General features: G+C 32.2%; 1 long non-coding RNA gene across 1 annotated transcript; it reads right to left on the bottom strand.

The window, feature by feature from the left end:
• Nucleotides 1-335: 335 nt before the first annotated feature.
• LOC125357650 lies at nt 336-14,603 on the bottom strand. Its single transcript, XR_007212180.1, has 4 exons — nt 14,438-14,603; nt 3,576-3,581; nt 2,752-2,756; nt 336-348 (listed from the first exon to the last, which is right to left on the bottom strand). It is a non-coding gene; the product is annotated as an uncharacterized LOC125357650 (long non-coding RNA).
• Between the last annotated feature and the right edge of the window lie 213 nt (nt 14,604-14,816).

Here is a 14,816-nt window from a genome sequence, read left to right as displayed (position 1 = left end):
ATATTACCTCATATTGACAAATAAAAAGTATAGTGTTTAAACAACTATTTTAAATTAAAGTATGCTTAATTTATCTAGGTGTGCTCCCAGAATTGCTTTCCCTTTCATTCCCAGTTCTCTGGGCTAATCTGGGTTAAGGAGATGCTGAGCTAGAAAATTTAGTTAAATAAATAAATAAATAATATCTCAAGGAGCCAAGTACTTGCTAGGGGAGAAATATTTGTATCTTCATACCTGCAACTATGTTTTATATATTCTGTAAACGTTTACATAAAGAATGGATGACATATGAAGAAAAAAATTAGTGTTAAAAAAAAGAAAAAGTCCACATATTTGACCAAGAAAATACTTGAAAACATAACTTTAAAAACAGATACTGACATAGACACATTAGCTATAAATTTTATTGGTAAGCATCTTGGTTTGTTAGAAATTAACTATTGAAAAATAATGAGAGTGGTTTCCTATTATATAAATTTATCTAAATTTTCAAAAGCATCCAATATATTCAAATTGAATGAAAATGTATTACTGCACATTGACTTTCTATGATGTGTGTGTTTTTCTATGTAATAGTTCTTGTCATCTTTGCCTAATTTATGTTATTAAAATTCATAACACCACCTCTTAATAAGAGTAATTAAAAACATATTAGAAAACAACTGCATTCAAGGTTTGTGTTTTGGTTTTTTGTTGAGGGACTAACATCATTCAAATACTTAGAACAAAATGGAAGTTTAACACATTTTTAAAAAGAAAATGAACTAATTATTGGTTTGTTTAATAAATGCTGGTAGGACCTGCTTCTTCCCCAAAGTTTAAATGTTACTTATAATATATGTTCTAAAAATAACCTACTTGATTACACAAAATTTATTTTTATATAATTCAAATTATTTGCTTTAAATCTATCATCATGTTACTTATTTAGATTTTTTTATTTCCAAAAAGTATTTTTACCAGGTAGAAACACATTTTTTCTTATTGAAATTTCTTACTACGACTCAAATTCATAACATTTTACTTGCTAAGCCATCACTCTATTATCTGAGTCACACTTTTAGTACTTCTGGCTTTCCGCCTTTACATATCTTTAATTTTTAAAATGTATATACACTCATAACAGGAGGAAGTTTCACTATGAGAATTCTATACAAATATACATTATGGCTAGGAATATGGCCTAGTGTCAAGAGTGCTTGCCTTGTATACATGAAGCCCTAGGTTTGATTCCTCAGCACCACATATATAGAAAATGGCAGAAGTGGCACTGTGATTCAAGTGACAGCATGCTAGCCTTGAGCAAAAACTAGCCAGGGACAGTGCTCAGGCCCTGTGTTCATTGCCCAAGACAGGCCAAAAAATAAAAAAATAAAATTAAAAAATAAAATTAAATTTATATATATATACACATATATATATTTCATTCTCTGAACATGGTTTTTCTGAACATCGTTCTCTGAACATGGTTTAACAATGCATTTTTCCCCTAACTTCTACACATCTTCCTTTTTCTGATAGGGTTATGTAAAGGAAGATGTATGCATGCATGCATGTATGTATGTATGTATGTATGTATGTATACATGAATGCAAGTGTCTATCTGTCTATCTATCTTTCATCTGTTACCGATCATCATCATCAAATCCATTTGCTTCTAGTTTGTTTTCCACTAATTTCTTAAGCTTTGCCTGCAGCTCAGACTGCAATATTACAATGTTTACCTTTCAGGTAACTGAGAATACAGATATGATCCACAAGACAGACTTTTTAATGACATTCCTATCTATATGTTTAGATAGTAAGTCTTTATGTCTTTATTGCTTCCTATAAGAGAATTGCTTGAAATTTTCAAGAGTCCAGGTGATTTTTTTCTGGTTGTAGGAGAAAACTGACAAAACAAAAATGTATATAAATGTCCTATTACAAGACCATATTCTAAGTTCTGGGTTATGATATTCACAAAAGAGACAAAAATCTTCATTCACCATAGATCATATGGTGAATACGTTTTTATTACTATTATGCTATCTTATCACCAAGAGTTTATATAAAATGAATAAGAAAATTAAAAGTTTATTAAAGTAAAATATCCACAATTTTGCTGAACTGTAGATACAATTTTGCATTGATAAAGGTTGGTTATGTACTGAGAAATGTACTTTTGTCTGATCATGTTGATCATTTTTTCCTTCACTGTGAAAAAATACATCATAGAAATCAGTTTTTAAAAGAAACAGTCTTACTAAACATTTCAAGGGTTTCAGATCATGATCACCAGCCACAGTCACTTGAGGATTAAGACAGACATTTTGTAACACTACACAAATTAAAATATCTTTATAAATAGTGAAATAGTAGACTACAAATATTTTTACAATGAAACTTAAAAACACACACACACACTGTACAACTGTACCAGCATATTTTCCTTTTTTATATTCTTATTCAATGAGCTTGTCCTTCTATTATTATTTATTTATTTATTTATTTATTTATTTATTTATTTATTTATTTGTAGCACTGTGGTATGAACTCTGGGCTTCCAGCTTACTTGGGTGGTGGGAAACCATTGAATACCATCTCCAGTACTGTTCCTACTGGTTACTTTCAAGTAGTTTCTCATTTTCCACCTGACTTCACCTAAATCATTATCCATCTTATTTTAGGTTTCTCATCCTCATTGGAATCACATTTTACCTCCCAGAGGTAAAGTGGATCTTATAGATTGGATCTCCCAGATTTTCCTACCCAGGCTTTTCTGGAACTACAATCCTCTGAAACGCAGCCTCCCCACATCATTTTGGGTGAGGGGTATGTGCACCTTGCGCTCAGCTCTGTATTGAGAAAGGGTCTTTTCAATGTTTCAGCCCAAACTAGCTTTAAATCAATTCTCCATTTATTATGATTTTTCATTCATCACCATTTTAAAATGGTTATTCATTTATGTAATTAAACGTTTAATAGGTGACAGGGAAGCAGTTGATCATGTCTATAATCATGGCTTAGGAGGCTGATACCTGAGGATCATGGGTTAGCCCCATCTCAAGCAAGAAAGTCTGTTGGGCTCTTATCTCCAATTAAAAAGCAAAAAGCCAGAGTATACGTGTGACTCAAGTAGAAAAAGGCTTCAATGGGAAAAAAAGGACAGTGTTGAGGCCTTGTCTTCAAGTCGAGGGGTAGCATATAAAATAATCAAATACAAATAAAAGTAAAAAAGTTAACATTGTTCGTCTTAAATGCTATCTTGCTGTGTATGTTATTTACTAAATATTTTTTTTTACCATATAGCAATATTCAGGAACTATTTTAAAAAACTCCATGTAAAATATTTTTGTATCTATTTAAAGAAATAATGCTGGGGTCATAGAGGGATTATGGCAAAAATGACTACTTTTTCTTGAAGAAATTTGAAGACTTTAGTTAAAAATAAGGAAAAATAATGAGCTATGAGGAAATGAGAGATTGAAATGACTGGCTACTGCTTTTCAAACTATTAAATCCATTTGTTGCTGGTGAACCAATACAAATTTTTGGAATACAGCATGTCCCTTTTCTGTTATATTTAGCAAAACGGATTTCTTGCTGTGATAAGTAGAGCAATTGTTAATTTAACCTCCAAATTAGTTCTTCCAAAGCAGTAGGGCCTTTTTTTCATTTAAGTTATTGAAGAATTGTTCAGTGTTGCAAATGGTCTAAAATATTATGCTAAATATTTTTCTTTCACAAAAAAAGTATTAGAATGATTGAAATAACATTCTCATTTATTCCTATGTTTGATACATTCCTAATTAATCTTCACAATCAACTATCACTAGAGTGATTATAAGACTTTATTGATAAAAGCTTGAGTAACCTGGAAGACATTCCACTGAGATGTGATGAGTGAAAGCTAAGATCTCACCTGAAATCTGTATGCTACTAGAGTCCTAGTTATTTCCATAATATTAGGTGCCTCTCGTTTTTCTTTATAAAATATAATTTTGTGACTATACTAGGGATTGAACTCCAGGTTTCAAATTCTTGCTTTCTCATTTTCTTGAGTATAGCTGGTGTTCTCTCATTGAACCACTTCTTAATTCTGGATTTTTGTTGTTGAATTGGAAATGGGGTCTCCCAGACTTCTCTATGGAGGTTGACAAGAACCTGTAAGCCTCTAAGTCTTCCTAAATTAGCTAGAATTACAGAACCTCTTCCTTTGTAGATACATTAGCCTTGAGGCCCAGAGTATAAACACATATGCAAATATTTGCATAGCTTAAATAGTATGATAATAGCACACCATCCAGTTTATTACCCAAATATAGGCATTTTTGAAATTGATATTGATGATTTTCCTTGTTTTATAAGTAGGTATATAAACTGAAATTTCTGAAATCCTATGAGAACATATGTTCAATATAAAAAAGTAGGACTCTAAGGCAATACATAATTCTATAAATTGATAAGATATGCTGAAACTTACACTGCACAATTATTCACCTTCAGTCTACTGTTAACAGTATTCATAGTGGTCATTTTAGACTCTAGATATAATGTCTCAAGAATCAAGAGAACACATATACTTGGATCATAATCTGGAAGATTGCAATTTTGTATGGAGAACTGTTATATTTTATGTTTTTAGTAAAACAACCTCTTATTTATTCTTTGTTTAACAAAAGAAATAACAATAAAAATCAAGGCACAAAAATAGATTAGATGTCTGCTATTTGTGGAGGTTTCTGATTTGGCAAACAAACCTAAAACAATGCTCAAAATATTGTCATTGATTACAATTTTAATTCACATGACAGCTTTAACAAACTCAGATTGGAGATTGCTTTTAAAATATAAAAGAGCAAAACATTGTGAGTCAGTAACTATGAACTATCAATATCTATTAAGGCATGTTTACTGGGAAAATCTGTCTTAAAGTATTTCCTACTACATGTTTTACAAATTTGTTTTACAAAGTTTAACATTTCATTGCAAAATATGTTACATTATTTTTTTTCTAAAAAGGCACTGTTAAGAATAGCTTCGCATTATCCAATGTTTCATTGAAATAATAAAACTAATTCATAATCATATGTATGTAAATAAGAATTTTGGGGATTGAGAATGAAAAGCACTGCATTTGGATATTTTCTAATATGCCACGTAATTAATAAATTCTTCTTTTTGAAAAATATTGTACCAAAATTATACTTATGATCACTATGTAGCAAACATTATACTTAAGGCTTAAATATCACATACTTAGCATCCTGAAACTCCTTTTCAGAACATAGTTGTTTCAAAACTAAGTGGTCACCTGGAGATAAAATGATTCCACTTGTAAACACAGAGCTATCTCTGTACTTCCCTGGTATTATTGTTGCTATGAATGATCCACCTTTTTTTTTCTCTATGGAAGTAATATCTACTCATATTATAGAATGTCTGACTTTCTTCTGCCACATCTTTAAGATCCACATTCACAAATAAACATAAACAAGAAATTTCCCAGAACTATGAGATACACCTGTTAGGATTACAGTACTTTAGAGAACATGAGTGATATCATAAATAAACTACTTCATGAAAGGTGAACTATAGATAGTATCATTTACCAATTAACAAATTTATTTTTAAGTAGTCTAAGTATGTAAATAAGAGTAGTTTTGTGACTGATTATGGCAAAATTAACCTCAAAATTACTAATATATTTACAAGATCATACTCTTCACTTCTTGAGAAACAATCAAGCTCTTTTATTTTCATTCAGAAAAGTCATTGAGTTATTGAATCAACAGAAAAAAATCAACAAATATAAGGAAATTCTAATTTATTTACTTTAAACCCTTGCTTTTAGCAAATTGTATTAAACACTGAGTGGGTTTTTAGAGGAATGAATGTCTACATTTCTCTCAGCTCTGGGGACCTTGAAAATAATCAAAAACTCACAAAGGAAAAAAAGTAGGAAAAAATTGGTTGAAGTTTCATGCTATTCTTAATCACATTTTATGTTGATCTAACATTTTTGCACTGATTTTTAATTATACAGGGAAAAAAAAAAGGGAATCAAGAAACAGAAACCTTAGCCTGGTGCTACAATCCTGTAAGATGAGTTAAGGCATCATATTTCTGGCATCACCATTTCTTTGCATTAATAATAAGTTTTAGTATATTTACATCCTCAAGGCATAAAATACAAGCCATTTTTTTCAGCTGGTAGCAATTTGCTAAAGTTATATTCTTATATTAAAGACTTCACTTCACAATATAACCATGTGGAAAAAATTGTATGTTTCAACATTTGAAGTAACAAGAAGTTAGAATTTTGGAACAGAAAAAAATAGATTTCTGAAAAGTATGTGATTTGTTTTTATGTATTAATTGCTTGGATTGTAATTTAATGAAAAACGAAGCTTGAAAAGAAGAAATGGGTAGTCTGTTCCAATATCCAATTCAAAGTTGTGGTCACAATCTAACCAAGTTTCTCCAATCAGCTTCAAGCTTTCAAAGTTTTATTTTCAATTTGAATATTATACTGACTGAGTCAAATATGGCTATCTTCACCACATGCAATAGTCAAATAATGTATTGCGATAGTGATGTTTATTTCTTGGAAACAGTTGCTGGAATATGGTTCTTAAAGAACTGGATCTTGGAAGAGAACAAGGACATTGCTCCTCCAGTGATACTGTGAGTTAATGGTTCAGTGAATTTCTGAAATAGTTATTGAATTGTTGCAAAGAGTGCAAGAATTCAGGAAAATGGAATAAAAGTGATAATATTATAATTTTATTGCATGATTATGTAGAAAAATACTATTTAAATTTGAAGCAATGTTAACTTCCAAAAATAGAGCACAAAGTTAAACAGATAAAAGTTATCATTTCATTTCTATTGTTTCCTTACATATATAATGAAACACATATGGGAAAGGAAGTTAAGCACTCAATATTTGCTATTTGCTGAATAGAATTATCAGATTAGTGCAACATGGTTCATTGATTAATGGAGGCATATGTCATTCATAATGAAGTGTTATTTAAAAAAAAAGAAAAAGTGTTTATGTACAATGGTAGAGATGTTTATAATTCTGCATTTATCACTTTGATTTAGTCACACAGTTTTTGTGAACTAGCTAAAATTTTTATTAACTAAAATTATTTCAGATAAGCCAATGTGTAATCCTGACTTTTTTCAAGGTTTTTTTTTTTTTTTTTTTGACAGTCCTGGCACTTGAACTCAGGGCTTGAGCACTGTCCTTGGTTTATTTTGCTCAAGGCTAACACTCTGCCAACTTGAGCCACAGTGTCACTTTTGGCCTTATCTATATATGTGATTCTGAGGAATGGAACCTAGGGCTTCATGTATACGAGACACGCAGTCTTGCCACTAGGCCATATTCCAAGCCCTTCAAGTTCTTTAAATGGTAAATTTAGTTGAGAAGATAATATTAAATACTGGCATTAGTAGAGAGTACTGCTACTTATTTTAATATTTTTTCACAGAATTTTGGTAGCCACTAGATAGTATTCTATACACTTGTTTATTATTCTAAACACTTCCATGGTTCTTATTTATCATTTTTAATATAATTATTCTATATTAAATTCATACACCAATGAAAGTTTAAGAAAATTATTTTAATACATTTATGTTTATAATTATCTTAAATTATAATACTTGTTTTCTCTACTAAAACGTATTATGTAAAATTTTCTCATGACTTTCGTATGTGTTGCAATGTGATAAGATATTGCTTTTGTAATTGGAAAATAATGTCTAACTATTAAAATGATTGTAAATTCTGTACGTTAATGTCATATGCATTGACTCAAATAAATATGACTATTAAATAGTTGCAGAATATCAGAGTTATATTTTATTAAATGATGTAGCAAAAACTGATTTCAGAACTTTATGATTAGTTGCATACATCATTTTTCCTTTAGAGGACATGATTAAGTGATCTCAAAAAATGAGCAATATAAATATTCTGTCCACTTTAGAAGATATGAAATTTCCCATATTTCAATGAAAATTATAAAAGTTGATAACTGTGTTAGCCAGTTTTTGATTATTATGACAGAATGCTTAGGAACAATTTAAAAGCAGAAAAAGTTTGATTTGTCCCATGAATTCAGAGTTTTCAATCCTTAGTCTACTGGCTCTGTTGTTTCTCAGCTGTGGAGAATACATTGAAGGGGAGGCCACCTCGTGATCTACAGGAGGAATATACACGCTTTATGTTGGCCAGAACAAGGGGAGAGAGAAAGAGAGAAAGAAAGACAGACAGATAGACAGTCAAAGGGAAAGGAGAAAGTGAAGTGAAAGGGGTAGGAGAATGGATAGGTTAGGGGAAGGAGAAAGAGCCAGGGAAAGCGAAGATGAAGGGGAAGTTAAAAGAAAGGGAAAGAGGAGGGGGTGCATAACATTCAAACCCATTCACCTCTGACCTATTTCGTTTAATTACAGACCCCTCATAATAATGCAATCAAATTGTGAAGCTATTAATGGATTAATCCACTTATTAATCAGAGCACTCGTGCTTCAAATATTTCTCAGTGATTAGATACAAGGAATGTAAAGCTTTCCTTCTCCAGAGCTTTTGGAAGTACAATTTATACTCAAACTGTTACAGTGATCTGTCTGAAAAGAAAATTCCAATGTTTATTCTGACTGCAAGAATCAAAATTAAAATATATATCATAAAACATAGAAATATATATCAGCACCACTATCCAAATATTTTATTTTAAGAGCCTAATTTAATAATGTATATTAACCACTTCCAAGCCCTTTGAATAACTATAAACAATGGAGTAAGCTAATTTTCACTTCAAATAATGTTTAACTAACATAAAGGAAGAACTATAAAATTGAATTTAGTGTTTGCAAATTATGATAAATTTTCCACACTTGTATAATTCCATCTATAGCAAAAGAATTATTACCAGCATCCCAGGAGATATTTATAATATTTGTTACCCATTTTTCACTCACACAAAATACTTTTCTGGGTTTGACTGATATTGATTCTTGTTTCTAACACTAACTTATGGATATGATATAAAAGGTCTCAATATAACCAGATACCCTGAAAATATTACTTGACAGGATATGAAAAACAGTAAGGATACTTTGAATAGGTTGAAACTTCCTAAGATCCAGAATCACAACAAATCACAGAAAGACGGGATAAATGGGATTGCATCAAACTGCAGAGTTTTTAAATGGCAAAGGACATAGCTAGAATGATAAATATAAAGCCCAAACAATGGAAGGTGATCTTAACTAACTATGCATTAGGAAAGAGTTTCATATCTAAATTATGCTTAGAGCTAAAAAAATTAAATGCTCCAAAAACAAATTCTCAAAGAAACAATAACCCAATCAATAAGTGGGCTAAAGACTTTAAAAGAGACTTCTTCAAAACTGTTTTATTTTTTTTCTTTGCTTTGCTTTGTTGGTGATGGGGCTTGAACTCTGGGCCTGACTTCTGTCCTTGAGTTTATCAGCTTCAGGGTAGTGCTCTACCACTTTGAGCCACAGCACCACTTCTAATGTTCTGGTGATTAGTTGGAGTTAAGAGACTCATGGAGTGACAATTGATGACAGATAAAATATAAAGTACACATCTGGCTTTTTTCTCTCAAAATAATATATTTGAGAGCATCATCATGTAATAAGGTCATGCGAGATCTCCATTGAGTCCACTGAAAAACATCAGCACTCCTTTGTATTATTATAAAAAATATTCATTACAAAGGTGTTGGGTATTTGTATTTTCCAGTATTTATTTGCAGTCATAATAATTATGTTTCCATTGGTGCCTTTGATTAGTATGCTCTAAGGAGTGCAATCACTGTGTCATAGGTTATAAAAATGACAAAATCAGCAGATACTGCTTAATTATTGTATAGAGAAATAGTTTCAATTTGTAATCTCTTAAATATATATATGTATATGTATATACACAGTTACCAACTCTTTGCATTATAATCTTTAGATATTGAAATAATGTAACTATATTTTTATTTTTCATTTTCTTAATAGTTTTTCTTAAGTTGAACTAGTATAATATTTTAATTATCTGATTAAACTTTACACATTGAGAGATTTTTACCTGTTCTTTAAATAGATAATCTGGGTAGCAGTTACATAACAAAAGAATCATATTTCTCAGCTTAGAAAATCTTTTGTGATAACTACGGTTAAAAAATATATTGGAGTATGTAATTCCAACCAAAAGGCAATGTGCTAAAAGTATGTTATACTAAATATGCACTATTATAGAAATAGGAATTAAGATACATTTCTCTCTGCCTCCGCATATTTCCCTGCTCAGACACAGCTAGCTAATAATTAATATTCTCTCATTCTATATCTAATTGTTAGAATGTATATTTCATTGTGATCACAAAACATATCCCTAACAATTTTGTTATGGAAATACGAGGGATCACATTTTTTTTTATTATTTCTTTGTTTTCTATCTTTCAATTCAACCTACTAATTTTTTTAGTGCAATCTTGACCAATGCTATCCCTTCCTTTGTTCTCTAACACCTCTCCTAGGTAAGTTGAGTGGATGAGTGAGGTTGAAAATGATGGGTCACATTTCTAACAGAATCAGTTTTGGTATTTTTCTTTGATTATTTGGTTGGTTTTGAAGTGGTTATTAGAAAATAGCAGCAGGAGAAAGCTTGGGAAATAATGATGACTTGACCTCAAAACACTATGTAGGAGATATTCAGAAGGTAAAGAAACAACTGAGCAAAGTCAAACTTCCTTTTTTATGTTCCTATTGATATTCCTCACATTGGACATTACATTAAAATATCTCAATGATGTGAGTGAATGACCTATTAAGCTACAACATCTTTGATAAAATTTTCAATTTCTATTTGCAATTCCAAGAACATTCAATGAATGAATTCATGAAAACACTTTTAATCAAGCTAGATATAGTCAAAAGGTAAATATCAGATAAATAAGACTTCAATACCACACTTAAAATTTAAAAGTTAAATTAAAAATTAATACCATTAGGTTAACTTCTAATCCAACAACAAATATTCATCAAAGCATGAGGAAGAAAATGTTTGCATTTTGAAAGTATTTGGAAAATCATTACAATGTGAAAGAAAGGAAGAAGATTATGAAGGTGCCATTTGTGTTTTCACATTGTTACAGCATTTTTTTCCCCATTGTGACTTCCTAATTCAGCATTTAGGAATATTAAGTAGATGGTCAACACTGTAGCATCATTTCTGTCCTCTGAAGTGTAATAACAGTGCAATGTATTATGCCCTGTTGACAAATAGCCCAGGGAATTCACAGTGAGGAATCATGGCCAGGGAAGACCATTAACTCTTGTCTCAGAACAAGTACTACTCAAACTTCATGTTATGGCTACTTGAGCAATCACTTCTTTTCAGTATTAAATGAACTATACAACTTGTGGATTGAGAGGGAAGAAACAATGGAGAGAGAGCAAGGGACAGAGTGACATTGTTCAAAAAGAAATATACTCTTGATCTGTCTTATATAACTTCTCTTTAAGTTACCTTTACAATAACAATAAAATGCAAAAAATACTATTTTATAAACAGGCCTTCATACAAATCTTTACAAAAATCTGTAAGTCATTAGATTTAAATACATTTTTTGAAATTACACATTTTTCATGTTCCTCTTGTTCATTCCATGCCTTCTTCCTCCACCCTCACCTATGGAGAATACATTTCTCAGTGATAAAATTAAGAAACATACCAGGAAATGAAAACTCTATGTGAAAATAATTAGATGCTTTAAAACTGGGGGGAATCATTGCTTGCTGTTGGCAATAAAAATAATTCCACATTGGCAAGTCAGAAATACAGTGTATGGTTTTAGGTTTTTTTGGACCCAGCACAATTTACTGTTTGCAATTGTGTACAGATATCTAGCACTATTAGGAAATTGTTATGGCCAAGAAAAATTGGAATATTAGAAAACTTATGCTTTTGGTCACAAGAGCCAACTGACACTCTGTTATTTCATGCTTTTTACTAGTGAGGAAAATTGTACAATGGTTAATATCTGAAACTAATAGTTTGTTTGACTTGGAAAAGGCAGCTTGCATGCATGTCCTGAACTTCACTGAAAAAAGACAAAAACTGTTTGAGTTAATAAGCAAGTGAAACCTCTGCTTAGCTGATTTGTGATTTTTCCAGTTTAAGTTCATCTATGATTCTTCTGATGTATGATTTGACCGAAGGTCAAAAAGCCTGATTTACTAAAAGCTAAAATTTGAAAAAAAAATTAAATTTTCTATTTATTTATTTCATTGTAGACTTGTTCTTGTTTTTCTTAGAACTTGAAGTACACATTAGTTTGTTTATTTGAGATCTTTGATTTTGTATCATAGGCACACATAATTATATGATTTTTTAAACTTTGCCTTCGTATTTCCTTCAAATAGGCTTTGATTTCAAGTCTATTGTTCTGTGATTTCATGATTTCTCCAACAATCCATTGATCTTTCATAGTATATATATCTTTTTCAATCCAAAGGTTTCTGCAGGTTTTTTTTATATAATTCTATTATGTTCTGTTATGATACAGGAAATTATTTTAAAATTCTCTATGTTTTAAAATGTATTCATTTGGGAAAAGTAAAATAAGCTGCTAAGAAGGATGTGTATTAAACTACTGTAGGAATTGAATACATTTTATTAATTCTGTAGTTAATGGTAATGCTTTCTTTCACTAGATCTTTGTTTAATCTTGTATGAATGAGGTAACTGTTTATAACATTGGTGTATGTAGGTCAAACACTATCATTGTATAGTAGGATTTATTTGACCTTTTATATTTAGTGTATAGTTTTATATTTAGTGTATACTGTGATGTAATAGTAATTGCAATTCTTGCATTAAGGAAAAATTGTCATTTCAGTTCAAAGGTCTTCATGCAGTAACTGGGACTGAAGGAAAAAAAAAATGTCTCTTTTAAAAAGAGCAGCCTGAAGCAATGGGTGGCACCCAGGCAGTGACTCTAGGTTTCAGTTTTTTTTCAAATGCAGATTAAAAACTTGTCCTAAATGTTTGCTTTAAATTGGATAAAGGAAAAATTATGGCTACCAAAACAATTGTTTGGTTGCTACTCCAGTTTGTCTATAGGTTTTTTGTAATAGTTTCCAACAGGCCCACAGAGAAGGATAGATGATTCCTACAAGTTTGTGAGATGTAACTTTGGCCCTTAATAAAGTCCAGGTAAGATCATGCTTAAAAGCTACTTCTGTGTGGAGCCTTGTTGCTTTAATTGGAGTAAAGTGGCCTTTTTGTAAGACTCAATGATCTGAAATCTGTGGTTTGAAGCCAGCCCGGGCAGAGAAAGGGCCCTGTGAGAGTCTTCATCTCTAGTTGGCCAGCAGAGTGCTGGGAACAGAGTTGTGAGCTGTGCTGAGGCTCAAAGTGGCAGAGTGTTAGCCTTGAGCTGAAGAGCTGAGGGACAGCATTTGGGCCCTGAGTTCAAGTCCAGTGGCCTTAAAAGTGGAAAAGTCACTCCTGGGACAAAGTGATGGAGCATCCAGAGGCAGTAATCCACTGCTTGGATGGCAGAGATGTTGTCAGATCCTAGAGCCACTCCGGTTTGGCCTTTCAAAAGTTAATCAGAGCTGAAGGTCCTAGAAGAATAGTTTGTAAGCATGCCATTCTAAAGCCCATGTCTATCTACTGGGCAGGAACTTGCCAGTCCTGTGTGATAGCGGGTCGTAAAGCTGAGTTGGTCAAATGGCAGGATAATTTAAAATCCCAAGCCCCTGAATCTGCTCAAAGCCCTAACTGGCAGTGAGAGTTATAAGCTGATATATCTGTTCAAGCAAGGAAGCTTGTGGACCTGAGATTGTGTCCTTATTGAGATCTAAGGCCTACAAAGGTAATTTAGACATTGTTTAGGTCATCAGAGATCAGTTTCCCCAGCCAGTCAGGAAAATGCTTTTGCAAACTAAAAATGTTAACACTGCTGTAGTCCCAGAAGTAGTCTGTATAGTTGTTAAAATGTAAGTGCAATTTCCAGTTTGGAGTAAAGCTCCTAATGGATATCTGATCCTGCAGCTCCTTGGTAAAGTAAACTAAGGTTATAGGTTCCTGGCTAAGTAAGGTCAATGCCCCCGAATCATCCTGAAGAAGTTACAGAAGATGGATGATCTTTGCCCATTAGCTCCCCTTTAGATCAAGGGGATCAGAGTCATTTTTAGGAGATGAGGCAGGATAAAGTAGTGCTATAGAAAACAGTGCTAACAAGTCTATAAGAGAGGAGACAGCACTTGTAAGAGATGGTAACAGGCCAAGCCTTCTATGTTGGCCTAGAAAATCCTAGCCTTATTGGAAATATCTGATTTAAAGTTATTGCCCTGGCAAAATTACCCAAGGGCCATTGATTGCCTAAAGCTGTCTTGAAATTCAGTGGGTCACCAGCCTGCAAAAGCTACTGTACTTAAAAGGAAACCAGGAAAATATTAGAAGATTTAACTAAAGTCAGGCCTAGGTTAAGTTTCCTTAACTAGTCTATGCAGAAAGTTGCAGGCAGCCCAGCAGAAGGTGTGACATTCTATTGGAGTCACTGGGAGACACTGCTGCCCACTGCCACCAGTGTCCCCTTCCCATCCCATTTGGGTTAAGATGAAGGACGGCCTGAGAGACATTTGGAAGAATCTACATCTTCACTCTGAGCACCCCTACCATGGTAAAAGCAGATGGGACTCCATCATACGCAGCTGATTCCTGCTGGACGACCACTTTGGATCTGCTGAAACTACGATTTGCGGGGAACATTCATTCTGTGGTAACCTTC

Source organism: Perognathus longimembris, chromosome 9 (genome assembly GCF_023159225.1).
Source record: "Perognathus longimembris pacificus isolate PPM17 chromosome 9, ASM2315922v1, whole genome shotgun sequence".
NCBI lineage: Eukaryota > Metazoa > Chordata > Mammalia > Rodentia > Heteromyidae > Perognathus > Perognathus longimembris.
This window is presented reverse-complemented; position numbering and strand designations above follow the sequence as displayed.